The sequence below is a fragment of the Callorhinus ursinus genome, unplaced genomic scaffold, assembly GCF_003265705.2.
Source record: "Callorhinus ursinus isolate GAN/ISIS: 27379988/994484 unplaced genomic scaffold, GSC_fseal_2.0 scaffold121, whole genome shotgun sequence".
Classification (NCBI taxonomy): domain Eukaryota; kingdom Metazoa; phylum Chordata; class Mammalia; order Carnivora; family Otariidae; genus Callorhinus; species Callorhinus ursinus.
In genome coordinates this window covers 773,714-800,466 of record NW_027397183.1, presented here as the reverse complement: position 1 = coordinate 800,466, position 26,753 = coordinate 773,714, and positions in this window count along the sequence as shown.

Sequence of the window (26,753 nt, the reverse complement as noted above, 5' to 3'; positions counted from 1 at the left end):
CAGGAACCTCCCATGTTCCCCTCTTCCTTTCTTTGACCAATTTCTGTGCCACTCACTCTTCCTCCTCCAGGCTGAACCAGACCCCCGCTGAGCAGGGAGCCTGGGTAGATGTTTAACGACTGAGCCACCCAGGCGCCCCTATTTTAATCTTATCTTAGGATGAGGGGAACTTGGGGCGCCTGGGTGGCTCAGTCGTTAAGCATCATTAAGCATCGTTAAGGTCGTTAAGCTCGTTAAGCATCTGCCTTGGGCTCAGGTCATGATCCCAGAATCCTGGGATGGAGCCCCGCATCGGGCTCCCTGCTCAGCGGGAAGCCTGTTTCTCCCTCTTTCATTCACCCCTGCTTGTGTTCCCTCTCTCGCTGTGTCTCTCTCTGTCAAATAAATAAATAAAATCTTTAAAAAAAAAAAGACGAGGGGAACTTGAGCTTACATAAATACTGATGGAAAGAAGCAGTGGAGGGGCAGGATGATGGTATGGAAAGAGTACGATGAACAGAGCGGGGAGAGGCACCCAGAGTAGGAGAAGGATTGGCACAGACAAGGACTCCTCTCTCACTAGAGATGGAAAAAGGAAAGAAGGAGTTTAGATGGGGGAACAATGAGGCTTTGGACTCTAGGTGACTCCTTACTCTCACATCTTATGATTCCATGAAATTAAATTGCCACAGGGTCAGTGGATTCATGTGTCACCTCTCCTTGGCCAAATTTTATTTATTTACTTTTTTAAGATTTTCTTTTTAAGTAATCTCTACACCGAATGGAGGGCTCAAACTCACAACCCCAAGATCAAGAGATGCACACTCTGCTGGTGGAGTCAGTCAGGCCCTCCTACCTCTCCTTCGCCAAGCTTTAACTCAAAGAAATGAATCTTTCAGGAGAGACTCTCTGGCCATTGGAGGCCTGCCAGTGGGGCAGTGGGGCCTTCCACAGGGGTCTGGAACACCTATTGTCCTGTCCCTGAGATGGAACTAGAAAAGCAGGGCAAATATGTCCAATGTGGCAACATAAGGTCTAGATTAAGGTCTCAGTGCTAAGTGCATGCTGGAACCAGATTTGGAACTCTCTTCCACCTGACCCCAGAAGCCATCTGGTCCACCCATCTACTCGTTCATTCTCTGACCACCTATGATGGCAAGTGGGAGAAATATTAAGACAACTTTTCCTAGCCCTTAGCATGGAGACTCGGGATGCCATGCTCCATCCCAGATCTGCTCAGCCCCAGCCCACCTCTGGGAAACACCTATTGGTGAGAGGAGTAATATCAGCAATTATAACAAGTTAGCAAATGCCTCCTCAACTAAATTAGCATGCCAACTGCCTGGTACGTTGTAGGAAGAGGCCAATAAATGTAAGTTGTCACCATCTTCCTCCTCCTTCCTCCTCTCACCACCACCACTGCCATCGTCATCATCATCACTATGTGTCCAGGAACCATGCTATGGATTTATGTATTTATTTATTTTTAAAGTATATGTTTTTCCTAATTACAAAAGTAATAGATGGATAGTGTTAAAAAGTTCTAACAAGAGATGCATAACACAAGAAGTGCAAATATGCTGTGCTGGGAAGAGGGGAAGCACTGGGCTCAGATTGCCCGTGTTTACCTTAGGGCTGTACTGATGTTAGCTGTGTGGTCCCGGACATGTTGCTTAGCTCTTCTGTGTCTCAGTTTCTTGATTTGTTAAGTGAGAGCAATAATAGTTCTTATATCATAGAGTTCTTAGGAAGTTATTTTTAAATTTATTTTAGAGAGAGAGTGTGTGTGTGTGTGAGTGGTGGTGGGAGGGGCAGAGGGAGAGAGAGAGAATCCTCAAGCAGATTCCTTGCTGAGCATGGAGCCCAACACGGGGCTTGATCCCACAACCCTGAGATCATGACCTGAGCCAGAATCAGGTCATGGACGCTTAACCGACTAAGCCACCCAGGTGCCCCAGGAAATTTAAATAAGACGATTATACAGAAAGCACTGAGCACCGTGCTTGGCACATAGTAAGCAGTCAATATAAGGTGGTTGTTATTGATATTACTATTGTTGCTGTTCTGTAAATAAAGTTTCCCATAATTCATATCTCAGAAGAAGCCAATATTGATAGCTCTTTACATATTTTTTCAGGTTTTGTTTCTATCTCTCTCTGTATATCTCTCTATGATATGGGGTCCAAAATATGTATACTATTTCACATCTTTGTTCACATGACAAATATTCTAGATGATTCTCAAAACAGTCCTACAAAGTACATACTGATAACACCATTATAAATGGATATTTGATATGCCCTCTCTGAAAGTGGCATCTTCACATCCCAAATGTTCAAAGGAAACCTCTGGAGCCTGGAATGTAAGGTATAGGTCAGCAACCTTTTTCTGCAAAGGGCCAGATAGAAATAGTCTGAATTTTGCAGACCATATGGTTTCTATTGCAACTACTTTAACTCCACAGTTATAGTATGAAAGCAACTGTAGACTGTATGTGAAGGAGTAAGGGTGACTGTGTTCCTATAAAACTGTATTTGTGGAGACCAAAATTTGAATTTCATATAATTTTCACATGCCATGAAATATTTTTCTTCTTTTGATTTTTTCCAACCATTATTTTATTTTATTTTATGTTAAAGATTTATTTATGTATTTATTTTAGAGAGAGAGAGAACATGAGCTGGGGGGTGGGAGCACCAGAGGGAGAGGGAGGGAATCTCAAGTAGACTCTGCACTGAGTGTGGAGCCCGACACGGGGCTGGATCTCACAACCCTGAAATCATGACCTGAGTCAGATGCTTAACTGACTGTGCCACCCAGGCAGCCCCAAGCATTATTTTAAAATGTAAAAACCATTCTTAGATTGCAAGCTCTACCATACAAAAATGCAAAGGGTTGAATATGGCCCTTGCGTGGGTCATAGGGAGCAGACTAGCTTGCCATTCTGGAGTGTGTTTGAAAATTAGAGAGCCAGTGAAGTGTAGAAGTAATACCTTACTGTGTCCTTCCTACCTTCTCAGTAGGAAGTACCTTTTCCTCTGATCAAAATGCATTATCCCACCAAATCTGTAAAATCCTACTCAAGGTTTAGATCATACACTGCGTCCTCTGTGAAACCTGCCCAAAATTCCTCTGAAGAAATAAATGCTTGTTTCCTCCCCAGATTCTCTTCACACTTCTTTTATAGTACTTACTACATACGTACTTTTCACCTACCAGAATCCCTACTAGGCCTCAAACTCCTTGTGAGTTCAATTGATTTGATGTGCATCCAGAACAAGTTCACCACTTGGCATCTAAGAAGGGTTGAACTGATTTACTGAGCTTCACTCTCTCTATTAGGGCAAGAAAGAGAAACCCATTAGAGCTGTCTAGCGGGGGAGGGATGAAGAGGGGTAACTTAGAATCAGGAACATCTTAAGGAACTAAATTCAGGAAGCCTCCACCAGAGCGGCAGCCATAGTTTGGAAAGCAGACAACCAAGCACTCTCTCTCTCTCTCTCTCTCTCTCTCTCTCTCAGGCCATGTGGACTCTCATCTCTACCTCCCCAAGTAGGTTGATTTCATTACTTTTTTTTTTTTTTTTTTTTACCTCAGGAGTTCTCTCAATTCAAGGGCTAAGAGAGATCAACTCCTTCTGTTAAGTCCGAATTAAATTTCTGGGAGAGAGAATGTTATTGGCCAGGGGCATTGTTTGCATGGTATAAACACAAGTGTTAGAGCTTCTCTGAGCAGGTAGCTGAGGGGTTCTTCTCCATGAATGGAAGGAATGTGTTGGGCAGGTACCTCAAATGCATACACTACCTGGGTGCCTGGCTAGCCCGTTCAGTAGAGCATGCGACTCTTGATCTCAGGGTCATGAGTTCAAGGCCCACATTGGGCCTACTTAAAAAAAAATTGCCTGTGATCCCTGCTGGCTTCCTTTATCTCAGGATGGCTGGTGTTGTGGTTACTTATAAGCATCTCTCTCTTTTCCTCTATCGAGACGGCACACTCCTTTAGAACAGAGACAGTCATACTCGTTTTGGTGGCGCCAGTCCAAGCGCAGTGTTTTGCACACAACAGGTAATAGCAAATGCTTATTGAATTGAACTGAAAATACCACCTTCTATTCAGTCTTTACTGCATCTTTCATCTTTATGAAAGGTACACATTCCATTGCTAGGCAAAAGACATGTGGCATAAAAGATAAATTTCCTTTTCCTGGTTTCAGTATTTTTTTATTAAATTGTCTTTAGCTCAGATAATTGCATTATTTCCATTCCAGGTTTTCAGAGGTCAAACAACCTCAGGTCCAGATGTACTATGAATGCAACTATAATAGTTGCAGGGCAATTATCTCCTTCCAGCTCTGCAGGGCGAACAACTCAAACTCTGGAGCTAGGCTAGTAAGAAATCCTTTTATATGTCCTCCTCTCAGAGTCAGCCCAAAGGGAACTTACGGCCACTTGGAGCAGAGCATTACATAGCCGTGGCTGGTGGTACAGGTAGCTGCTGCCCAGGCTGGCTTCCAAGCAGGCCCCAGAGCAGCTGAGTGCCTCAGATCATACCTGAGTCCCTCTGCCATGAATCAAGGCCAGTGAAGCCCAGCTTCCAGCGTCGGTCAGCGGAGGCAGTCCTTTCCTGTCTGTCTGTGTAACTCCTGGAGAGTGTCTCTCCAGCCCGATTACAGTTCCTCTGATCTGCTCCCTCGGGGAAGAAGTTGGCTCATTGTTTACCAAAACCCGTTGCTCCCACTGGTAGATCTGCTGCCTCTTTCTGTTCCGATGAGCTGCAAGCTTCATACAGAAGCAGACCTCAGGGAAGGGGCATTATAGATAAAGCCCTCGGCAAATGCACCCTGTTCCATTTGTGCCTTCCATGCCTGGGCTAACATCGATTCCTCAGGCCTTTCTCGGGGCCTTCTAAACTCCCTTCCAACGGGACAAAGTGGCTCATCTGTCTCACTGACATGCCAGTTGTATTATTACACATACACTTTGTTCCTGACAGACACTCTACGACCTGCAGAGTTGGGGTGCTTACTAATGCCTATCCGGGCCCATCTTTCCCCCAGAGGACTGTGAGTGAGGGCACACACATAGGTGCCGCATCTCCCCGTGACATGCACATGACTTCAAGTTATCATCAGTTAACCCACTTAAAAGACAATTATAAACAAGAATCAAACACAATATGAACTGAAGCAAATCTCTGACTATCCTTTATCATTTAATTAGGGTCCGCTAAAAGCATGCACAGGTCCTTTGCAACAGTTAGAGCTTTTTCAGAAAGTTGCCTGGGAAAAAAATAAGATGAAATCACTGTGCTTTAAAAATGGCGTGTTAAAAAAAAAAGTCACGTGTTAGGACCGTGGGGCATTGACTCTGGTGGCCACTTTCAGAATGGTTATCCTCGGAACCTCCCCACATGAAGCCCATTCTTCTGATTTATTGTCGTTTAGATTGAAGGAAGAAGCTGTATTCACTCATTCCATAGGAGAGGGATCTCTGTTCCTCACTAGGTGATGATCTGTTTCTACCTGCCATCTCTCACTGGAGCTCAGTAATGTGAATCTCTTGTTAATATATATTGTTTGTTGTGCTCCCTGAAATATTTTTTGCCTGTAAAATGGAAGTTCTCGATTTTCTGCACGCCTCTTAAAGTTTAGGGGGAAGCATCCTACCGCCTGTGGATTTCCTGCATGCTTTGCTCTTTCTCCCATACCATACCGTTCGGCCGCTTAATGCTCTTCTTTGACCTGAAGCTCAGCTGAGAAGAGAAGATGAAATTTAGACTAATAATTTTTAAGTTCTAAAACACAAGTCTGCCATACTGCTTTTCTGAGATGCTTGTACTCTACTCCGGATTACTTTGAGGGATCTTTTCAAGTAGTATTTTTAAATAATAACATCATCTCTCTAAGGTTCTGTATGGAAAATATTTTCTTTGAATGTTTATGTTTACAGTCTAACAGTTCACATTGGGAAGCTAATAAAGGTAAAGCAAATGATGATGCAATTAGTACGTCCTTTCAATTACCTGCGGTTCAGAAAAATCAATGGCAAGATAGACAATATAAAAGAAGAGTAAAGAGCAGGGGTTTTGGGTCAAACAGAACCACATTCGGACACCTTATATTTATGAGCTCTGTGACCTTGGGCAAAGCACTTAATCTCACCAAGTCTGTGAAACGAGAACAAATATCACATCTAACATTTGTGGATTACATTTCATGTGCTGGGCACTGCGCTAATCATGTCACATGCATTCATTATCTCATTTCATCGTCGAAATAATCCCATGAGGAAGGCACTATTAATATCCTCATTTTGCAAATGAAGAAACTGAGACTCAGAAAGGTGGAGTAATTTGTCCAAAATCACGGAGTGATTGTAACTCACTGTAACTCTATACCATGCTTATCTGGCTCTAGAGACCAAGTACATAAGCACACCATATTGTGTTGCTGTAGTGGTAACTCTTCTTATAGGGTGAGTTGTGACAATTAAATGAGATACTGCATGTAAAGAGCATGCCCGACACAGAGCAGTGCTCTTATCATCACAACTTTTTACCTATTATTGGCTAAAATTTGTATAATGCTTTACTCTTTATAAAGCCCATTGACACAGGAACTCATTACTTCATGATACTGTGTGAAGTATCATAAAACTGTGGCTCAGAAAGCTTAAAAGACTTGACCAAGGTCAGTTAGGTTATAAGTACATCACATTGGGACTCATAGCTTTTCATTCCAGAACCCAGTAACTTCACCCTGCCTTTTAATCATGGGGGCAGGGAGAGGTAGCTATATTTTTATGTCATGTAATTTATTTAATTTATTATTAGGAGAAGTGGCTATTTTCAGATCAGGTGAGTTCTAATCTTGCCTGCCTCTAAATTGCTGCTTTATCTTCCTAAGTCTTGAAACTTCGTTCTTGATTTTCTGCTTGATTCTCTCCTTCACATCAGACAATTCACCTTCCAGAAATGTGGAGGAGAGAGAAACCTCTTTTGTCTGACTCCCACATTTTTTCCCACAGTTAAATATATACAGGTAGATAGATGTCAAATTATGAATGGGCTGGGTTTTTTTAACATTAATTTGTAAGTTGGGTGTTTGGATGGCTGAGCATCTTTCCCTCATAAAAATCATGTTTTAAATGGAAATAAGCCCCATAGTGACCCCAAAGGAAGCTACTGTGAGCACTTGCCAGATGCAGGGAGAGGGGAATGTGGAAGATGATGAAGCCAGGGTCCTTCTTCATTTTTAAAAATTTTTTAAAGATTTTATTTATTTATTTAACAGAGAGAGACAGCGAGAGAGGGAACACAAGCAGGGGGAGTGGGAGAGGGAGAAGCAGGCTTCCCACTGAGCAGGGAGCCCGACCCTGGGATCGTGACCTGAGCCAAAGGCAGACGTTTAACGACTAAGCCACCCAAGCGTCCCTATTTTTTAATTTTTATTATTTTTTTAAGATTTTATTTTTAAGTAATCTCTATGCCCAACGTGGGGCTCAAACTTACAACCCTGGGATCAAGAGTTGCATGCTCCACCGACTGAACCAGCCAGGGGCCCTGGTCCTTTTTCCTTTAAATCCAGACTTGTCCCAATACAATTTTGAAGCTATTTGCCTTTATTATGTCCCCATCTTCTCATAGTTGGTGCCCCCTTATCTTCTCTTGCTCTAAGCAACCCCCAAAGCAGGCCTGCCTGTCACCAAGTCTCTTCTCAATTCTAAAACTATCTATTCGCCTCCCCTTTCCACTTCACTCTCTAACCTAAATAGCCATTTGATATGAATTAGGTATTCGGAGGAAAGTAGCTTAATGAAATAATTCACACTAATGTATGAGTGGCTGATTTTCCTCATCCCCTCTAGAGGCGTTTGCTTTTTAAAAAGATTGTTAATATTGCAAGTGAATTTGTCATTGTTGGGGATTACAGCAGGGAAACAAAATAAAGTGAAAAACAGCTATTACGTGGAAGGTGTTTTGGAAGAGACGTGCCATAATTTGTGTAGACCAGCCCAACGAGGGTCTTTCTTGCTCCATCCCTTTATGTCACGACCCTCTCCGGCACACACATGCACGCGCGTACTCAAACACACATCCCATCAGCTCCCTTGGCTTTTAGTCTTTTCCTCATCAACTGGACACTTACCAGGATGATAGCATTTTAGAGCTGGAGAGGGTGCTAGATCTAATGGCATCAGCTCATTTTATAAATGAGGAAACAAAGCTTGGCCCGAAGAGCCTGGTTCACATCCCTGTGAGTGGTAGAATAGCACTAGAATCCGGGTCTACCCAAGAATTCAGGGCATTTTCTTCCATACTCTGCACTTAGCATTCAGAATCTCATGACATAAACGGAGAAACACTCAGGCAATAATCTTGTTCACTTAAATACTTGGATTTTCTTTTCTTCGTTCTTTGGACTTGGCAGGCGGAAGCCATCAGTACCAGAGGCAAGAGAGTCCGACCTGGTGCTCCTACCAACATGTTCTGACCCGGAGGCTGGGGATGTGCTGTCCTCTGCCAGGTGGGGCTGCGGAGGAATTAGAGAATTGGGGCTGTTTGGGGGCCTGGCACAGGCTTTCTTCTTCATTAGCCCCTCACGGAGATGCCATGTGAAGACGCTAGCTTTATTGTTGCCCCTCTCTTCTCTCTTTCTCACTGGGCATTTCGCTTTTCACTCTAAGGATCGGAAGGGCTTCTCACTCCCTTCTGCTACTGCACAGCGCACACCGCCGAGGGGTTGGGGGGCATGGGCTCTGGAGAGGCAGGCTGCCTGGGACCACATTTCAGTCAGCGCTTCCTGCCTGAGTGAGCTTGGCACTTTACCAAACCTGTGTGTCTTAGCTTCTTCATCCAGAAAATGGGAGCAATAACAGTTTATACCTTACGGGGTTGATTAACAGATGGAGGAGCTTCATAATGTCACCTGCTCTCATCACCATCATTATCATCCACACCTTGTGGGGGCTTTTAGTGTGCTTTTATTATTTTGGGGGGAAGGGAAGCCTTCCTGGCCTCAGCCCCACCTTTCTCCATTGCCCAGCAATCTGCAAATCGTGTGGTCATTAAAGACTAAGTTGACCCTTCATGCAATTTTTGCCTAGAAGGCCTCATTGTGTATAGTGAGTCACCATCACTTAGAAGTGGACGGTGAATCAGTAGTCTATTAAGGGGAGGTCAGAAGGTCCCCTGGCTCAAAGTGAGAGAGCCAAACCCAACCCTTGGGTACAGAAAAAAACAATGCGTTTGTATGGCTGAGTGGGGTGCTATGGAGAACCCAAGCTAGGCGGGCCAGAGGACATAAGGTGATGGGGTAAATGCTGGGGCTTTGGAATCACACAGATCTGAGTCTGATTTGATCTCCACCCTACCTTGCTGTGGGACCTCAGGGAAGTTATTTAACCTCTCTGTGCCTTAATTTTTAGCATCTGTAAATGGAGACAGTCTTAATAGAAATGACTTCATGGCATAAATGCTTGGGAACGTGCTAAAAATTAAGTAAGTACTCAATCAAGGGTTGTTAATATTCTCACAATCAGCATGAATGAGAGTCGGGACAGACAGTTATAGGGATCAGCCATAATGGAGAAGCAAACTAAGGGGTCAAGACAGCAGGAACAAGGATGTGTCTTTGATGTGGTGACTTTTAGGTAGTGACAAGCCGGTTAGCTAGTATTAAGTGTAAAAGTCATAATGTATTCCTTATTGCACCCCTACGAAGGAGTGAGTGATGTGTGTTCACATAATTTGCATTTTGTAGAAGATTCTGAGAAACAGACTATAAGCCACCTTCCTGCAAGAATACAGATCTGGTTTAGCTCCAGTTAGGAGCTCAGCTTCCCTTCAGCTCCTGTGGGTAGAGGGGCAACTTCCTGGCCTAGGCAGGGCAGACCTTGTGAGGTCTGTGACTCCACAACATGCTAAAAATACGAATGTCACATCATCATTCTGTCATTCTTCTTGATCTCAATTGGCCCTCCTGATTTCATGCCATCTGCAAATTTGCACATCCTTTGTGCTCCTTTTTGCTCACATTTTATGCCTTCCTTTGCCATCTCATTTCCCCCCCGCATGTTTCAATCTCTGGGCTTCCATTTTTCTTCTTCCTTTTTAAATGCAGTGTGTGTTTTTTTTTTTTCCTCTCTCTCTCTCTCTCTCTCTCTCTCTTCCCTCCTTTACACCCCCACCTTCCTCCTCCCTCCACACCAATCAAATTCCTGCTTGCTTCATGCCATATTCATTATCCTACCTCATTCCCCCTCATTCCTAGAAAACAGCTCACCCACCCTCCCCCCTGCGACTCACAGTGCCCACCCTCCATAAATTCCAGCCGCCTGGCAATCAGTAACTTTACATCACACTTCACAGCTCCCAGAGTTTACACTACTTGTTACTACTCTCCTTGCTACTGCTCTCTAGGGTTTCTGGAGAAAAAAAAAATCCACTTTAAAAATATCCTGGGTACAAGTTGAACCCACAGTTAAAGTTTACTCACACATTTACACATTTCATGGTTTTATTTTAACTAGTAGCTCAGGTCTATGTTCAATTATGCAAGGAAGAAAGACTGGATCCTTCTGGAACCAGTTTTCCTCTACTATAGAGAAGAAAGGCACCTCACCATTCAACAGAAACCCCTGGGCTGGGTCCACCTATGCTCTTATCTCCCCGCTCCCCCAACCTCAAGCTGACGGGACCTTGCTGTTTCGTTTGTGGTCATTTATTTCACTCTCCCTGGAGCTCAGGCTGCCTCCCCGTATGTGTCTGTGTGCACACGTGTGTGGCCACTGCTGTTTTTCCAAAGGGCTCACCTCTCTTCTGCCATTTTACCAGGACACAGGAGGCTCTCCCGCTCCCTCCTTCTCTCCCTGCCCCCAACTCAGCCTAGGCTTTTTCCTGTCTCTTAACTCCACCAGTGCGGCAACTAGCTGAGCTGCCTCTGTGTGTGTGTGTGTGTGTGTGTGTGTGAGAGAGAGAGACAGACAGAGTGTGCTCGTGTGTGTGTGTGTGAGAGAGAGAGAGAGAGAGAGAGAGAGTGTGTGTGCTCGTGTGTGTGTGTGTGTGTGTGTGTGTGTGTGTGTGTGTGTGTGTCTGCGTGCGCAGCTAGGCCAAGCCTGCAAGCCTGCCTGTCACTGGAGAGTTTTAGTTTGCATTCAGAAGAAAGGAGGAGGGGAGACAAGGGGGGAGGAGGAAAAGGTGGAGGGGGAGGAGTGGGGGGGCGCCCAGAAGGGAGGGAGAATGTCTTGTTTGTGGCTTGTCAGCAATTGCTTGAGACAAGCTTCCATGTGTGAAAGCTACTTGGCATGAATGCCTGGGCCGTACCAAGTGTCACAGCAGCAAGAGGGGGAGTCAGAAGAAAAACAGATCAGACCAGAGCAGACAATAGGCCCCTAAAGTGTTCCCCCTAAGTTGCTTTGATGTTGTCCTAGTGTCTTGATACCAGGAGGCCAGGGATTGCAGGAAAAGGGTCTTTTTTGTCTTCATTCACTTTCCCCCCTCAGTTTCTGAAATGATTCTCCAGAATTTCTCCTCATAAAAAAGGTAAGAGCCCTAACAATTCCTTCTTCTGTGGCAGGCTCGTTCGCCCGTGCCTGGAAGTGGGGGTCTCATTCCTGCGCTGCTCAGGAGGAGCGCTGGGGTCCTGCCGTTGGAGCTCTCGCCTTGCCCCTGCAAGTCTTGCAAGGCGCGCGGGGCTGGGGATGGCCCCTCTTTCTAGGGAACCCCAGTAACACGATCTGTGCCTCTGGGTTGCGGGGTGGCGGGGGGAGAAGGGGTGGATGGAGAGGGCTGGGAGGAGGGTGTGAGGGTGGAGGTGTGAGGGGGAAAAAGAGAGAGAGAGAGAGAGAGGGAGAGAGGAAGAGAGAGGGAAGCCTGAAAGAGGGAGAGAAGGGCAGAGCCCTCGTTCAGAGCAGCCCAGCCGGGAGCCCAAGGAGGCCTTGCAAGCTTGGAGCGGTGGTTCTCAGGCTGAGCAAGGGTCGGCTGGGGCTCTGCCGAGTGCCTGCAGAGACTGCATCGAGCCCTGTGTGTGCGCGCGCGAGGGTGTGTGTGCGTGTGCGTGTGTGTGCGTGTGTGGACTTCCCCCACACTGCCCTGGCGCGCCTCAGGAAGGGGAGGAACCCCAGTCCTTATCCCCCGAGCCCAGACTCCCGAGGCAGAGCAGCAAGGCAGGCGAGATGGGAGAGCAAGAGAACTCTGCCGCAAGACAATCCAGAAACTTTTCCAGTCTCAGGGACCTCTCCGGTGGTAGACACTGTAAAGGAGCTGTGGGAGGGGGGTTGGGAGGGGTGTGCCTCAGTTTCCCCGCCTGTACAATCCAAAATTGCTGAGAGGGGATGCTGCATGTCTCTGCCTGGGATTTGGTGAAACAGAACAGATCGTCAGGTCTAAAAGGCATGGAGAAATCTTGAAGCTAGAAACACTGTGGAATCACCACGTAGAAGTGTTATCATTATTCTTGGTCATCATCATCATCATCAAACCATTATTAAAGACACTCTGAGACAAAAAAAAAAACCCAAAAAGCAAAACAAAACCGGGGAACACAGATCAAGTGTCTGAGCATTTCTAAGGAAACAAAAAGCCTTTTTCCACCTGTTGGCTTCTGTCCTTTTCTCTTGTGTCTTTTCGTCAGATTTATTGGCCGATTTGTACAGAGAATGGGGTAGGAGGGGTTGGGTTTTCCCCTTTCCTCCTCCCTTGTACATATTTTGTTTAAAAGAAGGTCAATGTAAGATGCTCGAGAGAGAAAATGTGCCTCCTGTTATAGTAGTTTATTCAAGACCTTGTGTTTCCTGGTGCTGGCAGGGCTTCTAGACACATCTGTAAACTCTACCTTGGAGGTTAAAGATTTTTATTGTGGCTTTTAGAGATTAAATGAGATTTATTTACAATTGCTGTTTATCAGAGAGTAAATATCTTACTGTGTGTGTGTGAGGGTAAGAATGTGAAGGCTGTTTACTCACTGGTGGTTTTGTGGATAAAACCTTTTGCTTTTTAAAGTGACATCTTGAGAGATGGGAATAGAAGGCTAAAATCAGTGCCTAATACTCATCTTTAAATGTTTTTTTAAAGAAAAAAAATGTCTGCTTATTTTCTTGAACTGTGGATTTCCTTTCTTCTCTTCTTACACGGCGATTGCTTCAAGGCTTTCAGTTGTAGCTCTCTTTGAATTCTCTGGGGGAATTTCACTTTCTTACCTAATTCGAGGTTTTCTGTGACTCTGCTGGTTGTCCAAAAAAATCTGCAAAAGTCTAGGAGGCTATGTCTCCTTCCAGTCTACCTGCAAGTGTTTATCATACTGACTCCCTGTGATAGCTAGAGATTGAAGCAAGGGGCCAGCCCTGGTGGAGAATATTTCCGTTCTTCCCTTGGAGACCTGGAGAACCTGACTTCTGGGTGTGAGAAAGGATGAAGGAAAGATATTAATTGGCCTGGATCTGGCAAGAACCACCTTCCACACACACACACACACACACACACACACACACACACACACAATGTTTTGTTGGAATTAAACTGAACTTTGTATTTTAAAACTTAATTTTTCCCCCACTTTTAAGCAGAAGATCTTACCATGGTTTGTCTTTGGCAAGATTTCACGTTCCGGATATCTTCCTAAAATGTTAGAATTTCAGAACTGCAAGGGACAAGAAAGGTTATTTGTCAAGTTCTAAATGAGGACACTGAAGCCCTGGAAAGATCAGCAGTGACCTGAGGGGCTCAGTGAAGCATCTGGACCACACCCTGGGGTTCGGAGTGCCCTGAGGGCTGTCAGCACCCTTACTGGGCCTCCACACTCGATCTTGTACCACCCAGCCCTTGGGCCTGCCAGGAGGACAGGCAGCTTTTGGAATCTGCTTGCTGTGCTGGACGATAGCAGTACATTCAGCCCTGCTCATGGCACGTGGAGCAAACAGGGCCATCATGCGTCACAGCGTGAGTTCGCGTGAATCCATTCCTGTGTTCACTTGTTGATTCAAGTAATACTGTGGAGGCATTAACTAGGCACCAGGCACCTTGCTGGGCGCTGAGGACACAGGGAAGACTAAGGCAGATGCACCCCTGCTCTCAGGGAGCGTGTAGTCTTAGTGGTGTAATCAACATTAACCACATGGTTAAATTAGCAATTATGATAACGATAACTTATACTGAACAGCATGCAGATACTATAATAAGGCAGAGCGTAAAGTTGTACAAGTAATTGCCCTAACTTTGTAACTGGACGTAAGCTGGTTGTCCTTTTCTCTTGCCTGAGTTCTCCCCACAGCCAACTCCCATTCCAGTGGAGGCATTCCTATTCATAAAGCTGCCCAGTGTTTCCGAAGACAGTAAAAAGCACCCCCCCTTCTTCACGCAATGCAACAGAGACACAAGTAGTATCTATTAACGCTTTACACTTGTACTGTTAAATAACTCCCCACTCCTTGTGAGTTGGTCTCTGGAGCAGTCATCTCCATGGTTCACATCAGCTCTATCTAGCCTCAGCATACTGTGAAACTCTACTGGGCATTGCAAAAGGCATGTGGTTAGTGAGGCTCTTGTCTCATTTCACTTACTCCTTAGTTTCCCCAGTTGATACGAAACACTCAGCTGCAGGAAACTCCACTGTTATCACGGTCATCTTGAAATTCCAAAGACAACAGTGTAATGAAATGGCTTTTCCCATTCCTCCTTAACAAGGGCACATGTCTGTAAAGGGAAAAAAATTTTACAGCCTCTTCATCTTAGCATAGTCCCATCTTGGTTGGGTTGTTAAAATCTTACTGGTTTGATCTCCCAAAGTAGGAGCATCCCCCATCCCCATTTTGGTCTTGGGTGGAGAGAACGTATGGTGGAAATGCCAGTCGTTTCCGTGCAAGCAGACTGTGTTCACGCTTGTATCACCATTTTCTACATTGTGTGTTTCTTTAGTACTCAGAAGAGGGTTGTCTTCAGTGGTGTCAATCTGTCTTTTTTTTTTAGACTAATTTAGTAGTTTAAAAGGAAGACGGACATGCCCACCCACACATAAATCATAGGTTTGGTGCCTATACTGTGGGAACCAACACAAGTCGTGTGATGAGCAAAATAAGAGTCATTTCTATGCACCCAACGTTGTTACGCAGTGAAGTACCGGCCAGCCTACGTTGTAGCGACAGCCCTACCCAGAGCTTGTCATCGTCATCTGCATTTGGCACCTGTGGCCACTGCCTTCTCCTGTGAGCCATACGACTTCATTTGCAAGTATTTGATCACTTCCGACACACTCTGCCCGCCCCCCGTGTGTTACTCACTGGGGCGCTGCCTCTGGGGGAGGTAATCTGAGTCGGCTCCGGCTTCCGAAGAGTAATCTGAAGAGAGGAGTGAGCCAAGTGGGGAGCTAAGATGTGGATAAAACAAGGATCTGGTTGAGGAAGAAATTTAACAGAACTGGGGAGCTAGACAGCAGTGATCAGGTCATCCCTAACTCTAAGGGAGTAAAAATGAAGACTGATCACATTTTAAAAGGTGCATGATGTGGGTTCTGCGTGTAAATAAAAGCGTGAGAGCCCCTAGTCCTGCCGAAGGTTAAAACCAACACAACATGCGGGACATTTCCCCAGACTTCTTGGTTACAAATACTGCTTTTGCCTGTAGCTCTAGTAAAGGGAATTTGTGTGTGTGTGTGTGTGTGTGTGTGTGTGTGTGTGTCCCAAGAGACATAAATATAAGATGTAAAATGGAAATCTTCTCCATTTCTTTTAAGCCTTGACATTTTAATGCACTTTAAAATATCTGCTCAGTCCTCTCTTATAATAGCCCTGTGAATTAAGTAATCCCGTTATCCTTCTGTTATATTTGAGTAAGGTTATGTGACTCACCCAAGGACTCACAAGAAAATAAGGGGCAGGATGGCTTGCTGATTAAATCTCCCTGTTAGGCCAAATCTCTTCAAGAGATGAGAAGCAAAGAAGTAAGGCAGTCACAATTGATATTCCAGCCAAATTTACTTCCTTTCTTTAAAGACTTAAGATTTAGAATGTTGATCAAAAAAGAAGGGTCCCCAATTCTAACTGGATCATTACATGTTTTATACCAGTGCATTGGACCAGCTTCTGGTTTTGGTTTTGCCATTCTGTGACCTAGGACTCCCTATTCTTCTCCTCTGTACCCCTTTAAGAATGAGGGGCTGGGCTACATCACTTCTGTTTCCTTCCTGTTATTCCGTATTTCTCTAATTCTGTGAATAGAATGTTCCATGGGTCTGGTCTTTCGGTCACCTTATACAAAGCCCAATTCGAGAACTGTGGTTCCCAAAGGGGAGATGTTGTGAGTTTTGTGGATATAATGGCATTCATTCCTATATATCCGAACTATGTTGACATTTCGAAGTGAAAAGCACAATAGGCAAAAGTGGGGTTTTAATTTATGGATTTGAAGAGAATTGGCCAGTCAGCATGCAGGCACATGTGCAAGGGGACTAAAGAGCCATTTTCAAAAGAACAGGCTGTTTTGAATGCACATCTTCCTGTATAATAAGTATGAATTGAAAATGGATGGGCCCTGGGTACATCTCTTAGCTTCACTGTTCTTACTGCTTTCTCATAGAAATTGTGCTATTCCTTTTTGTACTGTGGGCTTACATATTGTTTTGAGGGTGCAAGGGACCAGTTTAAGGAACCGTAGTGCTGATGATACATGCTATGTGTTAAACACCACGCTTTGGGGGATGACAGGGCTACTGACGATCTTTATGATATGCAACTCCTGAAGGATATTGCCGAAGACTTGCTGATATGATGTGTGAGATATATATATATATATATATATATATATATATATATATATATATGTAATATACCTTCAGGATGTGAGTGATAAACTGCTTCTGAAATGTGGCCAAGAGTGAGACAGACAGGTTAGAGAGTGAATGATGTTTTTATTAAGCATGTTTTGTATGAGTAATTCCAAGCACTATTCACTTGAAACTGGTTAAATCTTTGAAAACATATCATTTTAAAATTTCATGTGGTAGCTTTTAATGTAATTTTCAGAATCCAGAGTAAGATCTTCTACCACGTTTTACTAATATCATCTTGCTTGTAGCAAGGGAGACAAGTTCAAGGCCGCTTTGAGATTAGTAAACCACTGACTCTCTTTGAATTGGTCTTATTTCTGTCTGCAAAAAAAAAGTATGTAAGATATAATTACTTTATAACTAGAGGAGGGAATTTGAAAGACCATATATAATGATTTTTTGACGTATACCATTCCTTTATTCTTGATTGCTTAAAATTCCTGTCGTTGGATATCTTGCTTAACTTCATAAAATCCTAGGAAGTAAGTACATAGGAGCAATATATTGACTTTATAGATGGGAAAACATGAACAGGTTTGTGAAATGATATGCCAGCAAGTTTTTTTGAACATAAGAATATATTCTATAGAAATATGTGAAATGTGGTTATTGGTGCGTGCCAAACTTACAGGAAAAGAAAAGCATATTCTATATATGCTATATATTGTTGCTTATCTAACTTTTAATGATCTAAGTAATTATCAAACGTATTTTTATGTTGTGTGTTAACTATACTGGAATTAAAATAAAAAACTTTTGAAAAAAGTATTTTTATGTTATTCACTTAAAGATTCAGAATGCCTCTAATCAAAAGCTTTGGAGAGCTTTAGTAATTTCCATGAAAACCATAATCATTCTTTGCCTTGAAAAATAAATAACACAAACTCAAAATTAACAGTAATGGCAGCTAAAAGAAGCCAAGCCATCATTTGCTCGGAGGAGAAACTTGGGAACCTTGAGGTCGCTTTATCTTGTCTAATACGAGATACACTGGACTTTCTGTTACCCTTGGGGCTTGTGTAGTTAGTGTATGGTTGAGGAGAAAAATTTTGCTTAAGGTGTGTGAATAAGGAACTTTTCGAATGTGGGTCAAGGGCATACTTGCCTTTTCTAAAGATGCCTGGATTGGTAGTTTATTGTATAGAAGTCCATGATATACTGGGGTGTTAAAGTCAACCATAGTCTTTTTTAAAGATTTTATTTTTATTTCTTTATTTGACACACACACACGCACACACACACACACACACACACACACACGGGAATCACAAGTAGGCAGAGCAGCAGGCAGAGGGAGAGGGAGAAGCAGACTCCCTGCTGAGCAGAGAGCCCGATGCAGGGCTCGATCCCAGGACCCTGGGATCACGACCTGAGCCGAAGGCAGACGCTAAACCGACTGAGCCTCCCAGGCGCCCCTAAGTCAACCATAGTCTAAAGAAAGCAGGGTTTTAGCATCGGTGCCAATGCCTGGGCTTCTACCTTTGCCTGGACATCCTTCTGTCTCATCTTTTCCAAGCCATCTCCTGCTGTTCCTTTAGGACTTATCCTGGGCATTTCTTCTGGGAAGCTTCTTAGACCCTATCTCTGTTCCTCCACCTCCTGGGCTGGGTGAATGCTTATGTGGCCCTTACCACGTGGTGCTGCCTCCTGCTCTGGGCTGTAGCGCCTTCAAGGTTTGGGACCGTCTTTAGTTTTTGTACCCCCACTGTCTAGAACAGGGTGAAACAGAGCAGCTGGTTAATAATTGCTGTCAAGTGAATAAACAGCTCACATTGAAATGTAGCTTATTAAAAAATTTAACTAAATACAAAAAGAGTGACAGGTAAAAATCTCAAATTACACAACCTTATGTCCCACGTTAAAAAAGGAAATTTCTCCTGTTGAGATATTCACCCCTCTCCCCCTTTGCGAAGAGTAAATCCTACGTACGAAGTATTTTGAATATCCCTGAGTCTTTCCTTCTCTTATGCTCGGCTTTTCTCCCCTAAAACTTCTAAGTCCTGTTTCTCATTCTTGGGCCTTGTGGTTCCCGTATCTAAGAGTTTATTTTTTATGTCAGAGGATCATGGCTGATAAATGAGTGGTGAAGTTTGCGTTGATATTTAGGTAGTGGCTGAATAGGAGAAGTTTCTTCTACCTCAGAAAGAGGGAAAATAGAGACAGCTTTGAGAGAGTCTGGACAATCAGAGGGTGGGACGGTGAATGCCTGACTTCAGGAGTCTGCAGCTGTGACCAACCTGAAACAAAGAAGGGGACAATACAATTGAATCTTCATTTTCTAAAAAAGATTTTAAGTGCTGACCCCTCTAGAAAAGGCCTTCTGGCTGCAAAGAACTGACTCACTGTGGTTTCCTCCAGGAAAGCGGCATTCACTGTGAAGATGCTCACAGATGGAACCTGAAATTAGAACTGGAAGTCTTTCAGGTCCCGAGGTAGCTCTAGGAGCAACCTCTTCTGCTGTATCAAACTTGTTCGCTCACCGTGTGTTGCTCTCCTCGGGCTGCTTTGGCTACGTGCTGGTTTGGTCTTCTAGCTGGGCTCTGAGTAACCTCTCGCAATCTCAGAGCTTTTGCTTGCACCTGGTGTTGCCTCTTTGACTTGCCAACACTGCCATGTCCAGAGCCCTACCCTCTCCACCCTCCTCCCTTTGTTTCTTCTTCACGTCTTCCTTCCTTACATTCTCTCATTTGTAATTTTCCCTGATGATTCCTTCATTCTCTCAGATTTTCCTAATTCAGATACCCAAGAAAGAATCCAATAACCCAACTCCTCTTCTCATTGCCGTTCTTCTAGGTCCCTAACCAGCCTTGCCCAAGGGTCAGACGTACACCTCGAGCCCAGAGGGCTGTGGGCGGGGGTGGAGGGGTTGTTACTTGGTATAAAACTGGGTTGCCTTTTAGTAGGAACTATGGAAGGGCCATCCTCCCTTTCATGTAGGTGGCAACAAATGTATTTGACACATCTAATATAAGTCCATTATGGAAATATAAGAAATTAAGGATAACCAGATTGTTAAAAATTAAAATGTTTCATGGTTGACACTTATATAACGGAGATATGAAGACTGTGGGAACAAATAGCTAATTTATAACCGGCAAAGAAATTAGGGGAGGGAAATGTGTTAGATTTAGGTCTTAGATGAGTGACATCATTTCATACATTTATGAAAAAGCAGGAGTGTGTGAATCGTGAAAGTGAGAATATATTTTCTCAGGTCCCCACAGGCTGGTTTAAAAAGCAAGCATAATTCCCAAACTGGGGACCAGGATGGGGATAAATAGGAATACTAAGCTTCTTGGGGAGTCTCTGCCTATTCTTCCCGCCTGTAGTTTCTTTCTCTGCTTCCTTTTCTGTTCTTGATCCCTGTTTAGCTTCTGGAACAGTCTGTCATGAACTAGTGATGTGACCTTGGGCTGGTTATTTATTCTCTCTGAAACTCAATTTACTCATCTGTAAAATAGGGATAATGATTATTATTTCAATAGCTTATTATGAGAATTAAATTAGATGGCATAATATATTTAAAGTGACTCGTACACATTACCTAGGACGTAATAGGTGCTCAGTCAATTGTAGCAATTATTCTAGCACACAGGAAGGAAGGAAACATTGACTGAACAATGTGTGGGGTAAAATTTTGCTTGCTCTATCATGTATTTCATGTAAGAATCCCGCAAGGACTTGTATCATTATTTCTACTTTATGAACAAGGCTACAATGTTAGTACTTAATTGAGTATGTGCTAAGCGCCGAACACTGAGTTGAACCCTTTCAGGTGTTGTCTTATTTAAACCAAGCTATGTGCTATTTATGTTTTCATCTCATAGTTAAGGAAACTGAGGTCTAGAGAGTTTAACTTGCCCAAAGCAATACACCTAGTAAGTGACAATCAGAGGTTGTGTGTAAGCCTGTGGGAACTTAGGTCCGACAGACTCCCAAGTTTTCCAAAGTCACGTAGTGGATGAATGACAATGGGACTGTATCAAGGTTCAGGTCTTGTGTTGGACGGTGCTTTTGCAGTTCCCTACCAGAGGTACACACTGACTGAATGACAGATAGTGGTAGGCACACATGTGCTTATGCTGCATCTGAATCTGAATGCCATGATTAGACAGACAAGGGCAAATTTTGGAAAGGGACCCAATGATTTAACAAGACATTTTGAATGTCTACTCTGTGTCAGGCAATGAAAAATGAACTCGGCATTCCGGGACTGCAAGGCAAGTAAGGCTGAATTCCCACCTTTAAGGTTCTTTCGTTCTGGTGGAAAGAGGTAGATGCCCACACAACGAATAAAGCTTAGAGCAATGGAGCAAAGAACTGGGGTAGTCAAGAGAGAGAGAACAGTTAATTTGCTGGCAAAGGGAATGGTGGTGGAAGGCGCTGGGGAAAGCTTCATGCAGGAGACAATGTTTGCAATGGTCTTTGAGGGGACAAATACAGAAGAACAAGAAGCCTTCTGCAGTTTCCTTCTTCTTCATACCAATGGTTTTATTAAGGGGGTTATGAAGTAGCTCGTTATTGCGGTAATAGAGAGACAGTTAATAGTATTTTCAAAGATTGGGTTCTTTGACCAAATGTGGAGAAATACCTACCCTTATTAATCGTAAGCGTAGATTTTCATTTTCCTGGTCTGCACTTACGTGTGTCTCTATTGAAGGAGCCAGAAAATGGAATCCTGTTTTCTATGCATTCTAGGTTGAGGATCTATAATTGCCCAGCAATCCAACAAGAACCTACAAGTCCCTTAAGTGGCCCAAAGGTACACCAGCATCAGCTTTTGGTTGGATTGTGTGGTGCTAAGTAGTACTAAGGTACTGGCAAGTAGGTCATTTATCCATTTAACATCTGGATTGGAGATTTTAGTCTGTGATTGGGGATTCCCAATTTTTCTTACATACAATACCAGGTCTTCTGGGGGAAAAAATTGCTTTGTTTTGAGACGGTCCCAATGTAAAACATTCTGCCTTGTCTTCATAAGTATATTCATGACTGGTAATCTATGTGTTCGACTGTTATTTAAGTTGTGAATTAAACTGAGTTTCCACGGCCTCATCCTGTTTCAGGAGGCCTGTAGACATCTGCTCACAGATTTTGTCCACTTGAATGAGAACGCACATACTCATCTTCGTGGTGTAAGGTAGAAACCTAGTCAAGATCCCTTGTTTTGGTTTGGTTCTTTGCTTACATCCCCTTTTTTCCAAACTGTGTCGATGGACGTTATGCTCAACCTCCCTTCAATGCCTGGCTCAAATGTTACTTTCCTCACAAAGTCTTTCTCAGTTCCTAGAGCCTGAGGAGTCTCTCCATCCCCATGGTGTCCGTGTTAACTGGTTCTTTTCTTGGCATGATCATAATAGCTATACATGTTCACTGCCACAAATCCCTTAATAGGTGGTAAACAAGAAGGCGGGGGCTTTAGGTTCCGTTCACCTGTGGATCCCTCTAAACACCCAACATGGCCCCTTTCCTACAAGTGGTTGGTGCTCAGAGATGTTCACTGAACTGAAATGAATTGAATTCTGGGTTTCATTGGACTGGCTTTGCATATGGTAACATTGATGTCTGAGCTCTGCTTCCTTTTTGGAAAAGAAAGGTTGCTTTAAAAACAAAAGGCTTTTAGCTGATTTAAGGATGAAAGAAACCATGTAATATAAACAGTAATTGTAATTATTATTAATAAGCCTCATTAAAATATCATGAACTGATAGAATTACTTCCATGCTTGCTTTTGCTGGCAGGGTGGGCAGGCCTGCTAAACTAACTGGTCTTTTCCATCTGTAGTATCTATGATTCTTTGAAATTTTATGTAGACAAGTGCAAGCTAATGTACACTGGAAGGAACAATTGAAACAGCTCATACTCACTGATGGGCTCTGAATTACTCTGCTTGTAAGTGCTCAGGAAAAAGATCTTGGATTCATTGTGGATTGCTCAATGGGGACATCTGCTTGCTGTGCCGAGGCAGCCAGAAGAATGAATGAGATATAATAGGGCTGTATTAACTTTGAGAATGGGATAAAGAATGATGCGGAAAATAATATAGTGCACATAATTTGGCATTGACTATTTCTGTAATTACAATAAAACATTTTAATGATATACATTGATGTTATGACTTCACCTTAAAATCAGAATTCGGCATTGGGTCCTTTCGTTTCAAAGAAAACAAAGCAGAAATACAAAGGATCTAGAGAAAAACAACAGACTGTCTCCAAGACATGCAAGGGATATAATGAGAAACTGAAAAGACAAGGACATTTTAATTTGGATGGGGGGGGAAGGACATTGTATAAATTTATTTAAAATTAATGAAAGTTTCAGAAAATGGCTAAAGCTGGCTTCAGATTATCCTTGGTAATGGAGGTCAGAGATAGGCAGGATAATTGAAATCCCTGATAATCTCCAACCTTCACTTCAGCCATTAGTGGCAGCATCCTGCCCTATGAAAAGTTTTAACAAATGAACAAACGCAAGACATCGCAGCTCAGGATTTGTGAACTAAATGGCCCATGAGAAAGGCAGCCAGGGGTGCTGGGAAGCTCACAGAGTTTGGAATTAGGTGACCAGGGTTCTAGTCCCCATTCTCTGTCCAACCTTGAGTGATAAGCTCGACTTCCATGAGACCCAGTTCCTTCATCTGTAAGATGGAGATAGTAGTAATATTTATTTTACGGGTTTGTTGAGAGAACAAAATGAGCTCATTGGAAGCGGTGGGTGAGCCGTGATGTTTGATACTGAGTGCTGGTTGTTAAGAGTACCTGCTTTCCCATTTGGCTTGTTGGTCTCAAGGGCAGACAGGGCTCCTGGCACCTGGGAGCTTACATCACACCTTCCCTTCTCTTGAACTTTCTATGGTTTATGTTCATGGCAGGGGATTTTAAAAGAGGCATGCTACACTTCATCTCCAGGGTCATCCACAGACCGTCTGTCCTACCCCCTTGCTCCCAGAAAGCCTTAAGAGAATGTTGACATGTTTTTATTAATGCATGATCATTTAAAGGTCATCCCCTGTAATTTTCACAACAGCCCTTTGAGGTGTAGACGGCAGCTGTCTTCATTTTCTAGAAGAGGACACTGAGGCACAGACAACTTGCTTAAGGACACATAGTAATAGCTGAATAGAGTCAGACCTGCATTTTCTTGCCTCTGGGTTGACTGACAAAGTCTAGAAAATTGACTTATGTGACTATACTGATCCCTTCCCTGGGGAGTGACTGGCCTTTTCTTAATTCTCTCGGAACTCCTACTCTACCCTTTGGCACACAATTCAGGACTCACCTCCTCCATGGAGCCTGTCTTAAGCCCTCTCTTCCTCTGAAAGGAGTCATCTTGTCTGCCTTAGTACACTGTATAGTAGCTTTTAACATACTTTATGTGAACAGTAGAAATCCTTATACCCTATGCAATTAATAGTTGGTGATTTAGTTGAACAAGTTAGTTAAAGCAGGAATCATACAAAACAATGGAATCATTCCTTAAGCTTTTATTTCAACTTAAAACATACCTCAAGTTTTTGATGTAAGGCCAAGGCCTTGCTTGTCTTTTGAGTTTCAAGCCTCCCATTAGAGCTCTGTGTCCTATTTCTCATATAAGCCACACCTCCGAGGTTTTGCAGTCATTTTGTCTTTGTTTCTTTAAAGTGGACATTCTGTGAGGCAATCGGATTTTTCCAGATTTTTTTATGATGTTTTACAGGCGGCTCTCCCACACATGTATCAATAGCATGTGTTTTTAGTAACTTACCTTAACGTGCCTTTCCCAAACATTCACCTTAGAGCTTGTAGACACAACTTCTCTCTTCTTTATTCACATTCCTTATTTTAAGTAAGCTCAATTAAATTGTGTAATAACAATGATTATTGTTTTGGGGAACAAACAGTGAGTTTTGGGAACAAACACTCTGACTTCCGGTGAGCAGACAACTCCGCTGTGGGAATAGCAGAGTGCAGGCATCCTAGAGGAGCCTCCCACTGGCTATGATCACCCCGCGTCGTGGGCCTTATGTCTTTACATTTACAGGGAGAAGGGAGGCCACAGATTAATCAGTTAAGTGTCGGTCACTTAAGAGAGCTTCTGCTCGGTATGGCTTCTGTTCCATGTCTGGCCTAGAAGACGAATGCCTTGAAGGTCTAGCATTTATCTTTCTAGTTAGTCCCAGAATGCAGCACAGTGATGGGTATATAGTGATCCCTCAATAAATGTCAACTAATTGGCCGACTAGCCATACCAACAGAAATAAAACTCAACTTTGCCACTGAACATCTGCTGCTGGGAGTACTAAGCAGCAATCAACTGTCCAGAAGTTAGTTTAGGGAGAGAGAGAGGAAGAGCTAGCAAGTGAATTTCCAATATTAATGTAAGGTAAAATAATGCATACCATTAATACTTAAATGTAAGGCAGCTATAAAGAATTGGATTTTGTGTAATACGTAATTAACCTGGGTAACTCAATAACACAAAATAACATTGAGACAAGCATGCCTGATAACATTTTATAAAAGACAAGATATGTCCTTAGTGAGGAAAAATCCACACTTACCACCACAGTATCTGACTACAAAAACCTCTCTGGTGATTAGGTGCAGGGCCAGCCAGGTCATGAAAAAATTTCTCTTACTGGCATATCATTGGAACATGGGGTTTATTATATGTTTCTTGGGACAAAGTAAAGCATCTTGAATTGAGCACCCAAAGAGGAAAGAAGGCAGATCTGAAGGATATTAAAGTTGACGAAGACGTTCTGTGGTAGGTGATTGGTTTGGAAGATGGTGGTAGACTGCTGGTGATGGTTATCTTTCCTAAGATAAAGTAAGCAAAACACTTAGCCTTGTGCTCAACAACTATTGGAACCAAAATAGACTCAGTAAGCAAAGTTGGAAAATTATAGAAAGTTCACATGACCACAGGAAATGGGGTGATAAGGAATATATATCTTTATACAAATATATAACTATCTGTATAAAGTATAGAGAGAGAATGTGTGTGTGTGTGTGTAGAATAGAAATAATGCTCCATAGGATGTAGTGTGAACCTTCTCATTAATTTTCCATTGTGAGAATCTGTAGACCAGTTCCAATTATTAATTCTTGAGGACCTCCCTGTTTCTTGAGAGGTTGTGAAGCTGTTGTCTAGCAAAGGAAGAAGGGAATTAACATGGCATTGAGCACTCCTTGTGTGCCAGTCATTATGCTAAGTATTTAATATATGTTATCATATTCCTTTGAATATAAGTTGCCACTGATTTTTGTAAGACCTGTATTACTTTATGTGCTACTATGAAAGAAAAAGATAACACTCCCAATTAAACTATGGCACACTACCAACGGTAAAAGGCATCGTGATTTCCGAAATGTGAAAAAATACCCATCTTATCAATGCGATATGGTATCTCATTTAATCCTCCCAACAACCCTTGAAGTAAGTATTATTACTATTGCCAGATGAAGAAAGTGAAACTCAGAGAAGTCAAGTAATTTGCCTAAAGGCAAATAGCTGGTAAGTGTCAGAGCTGGAATTTGACCCAAATTGGTGTCTCCAAATCCAGTCCCCGTCTCATAGTCTTGTGCCACGGATTGAAGTCAGTGCTTGCCCCAAAACTAAGATTTTTTAAAATATTTTTTTCAAGATTTTATTTATTCATTTGAGAGAGAGAGAGAGCACAAGCAGGGGGAGAGGGAGAAGCAGACTCCCTGCTGAGCTGGCTCGATCCCAGGACCTGGAGATCACTACCTGAGCCACCCAGGTGCCCCGTGATTTTTTTTTTAAATAAAAAATAGAAACATTATATTCTAAAAGCATTTACCTTTGGACCTATCTTCCAAAGATGTTTCCTCAGGGAAACTGTGAGCGACACTGGGGTCAATGATGGCCAGCCATGGATTTCTAAGGGTAGAAGGAAAATTTGAGTTCCTCCAGCCAGTCTCCCATCTGGTCCTTGAACCCTTTTTTTTTTTTT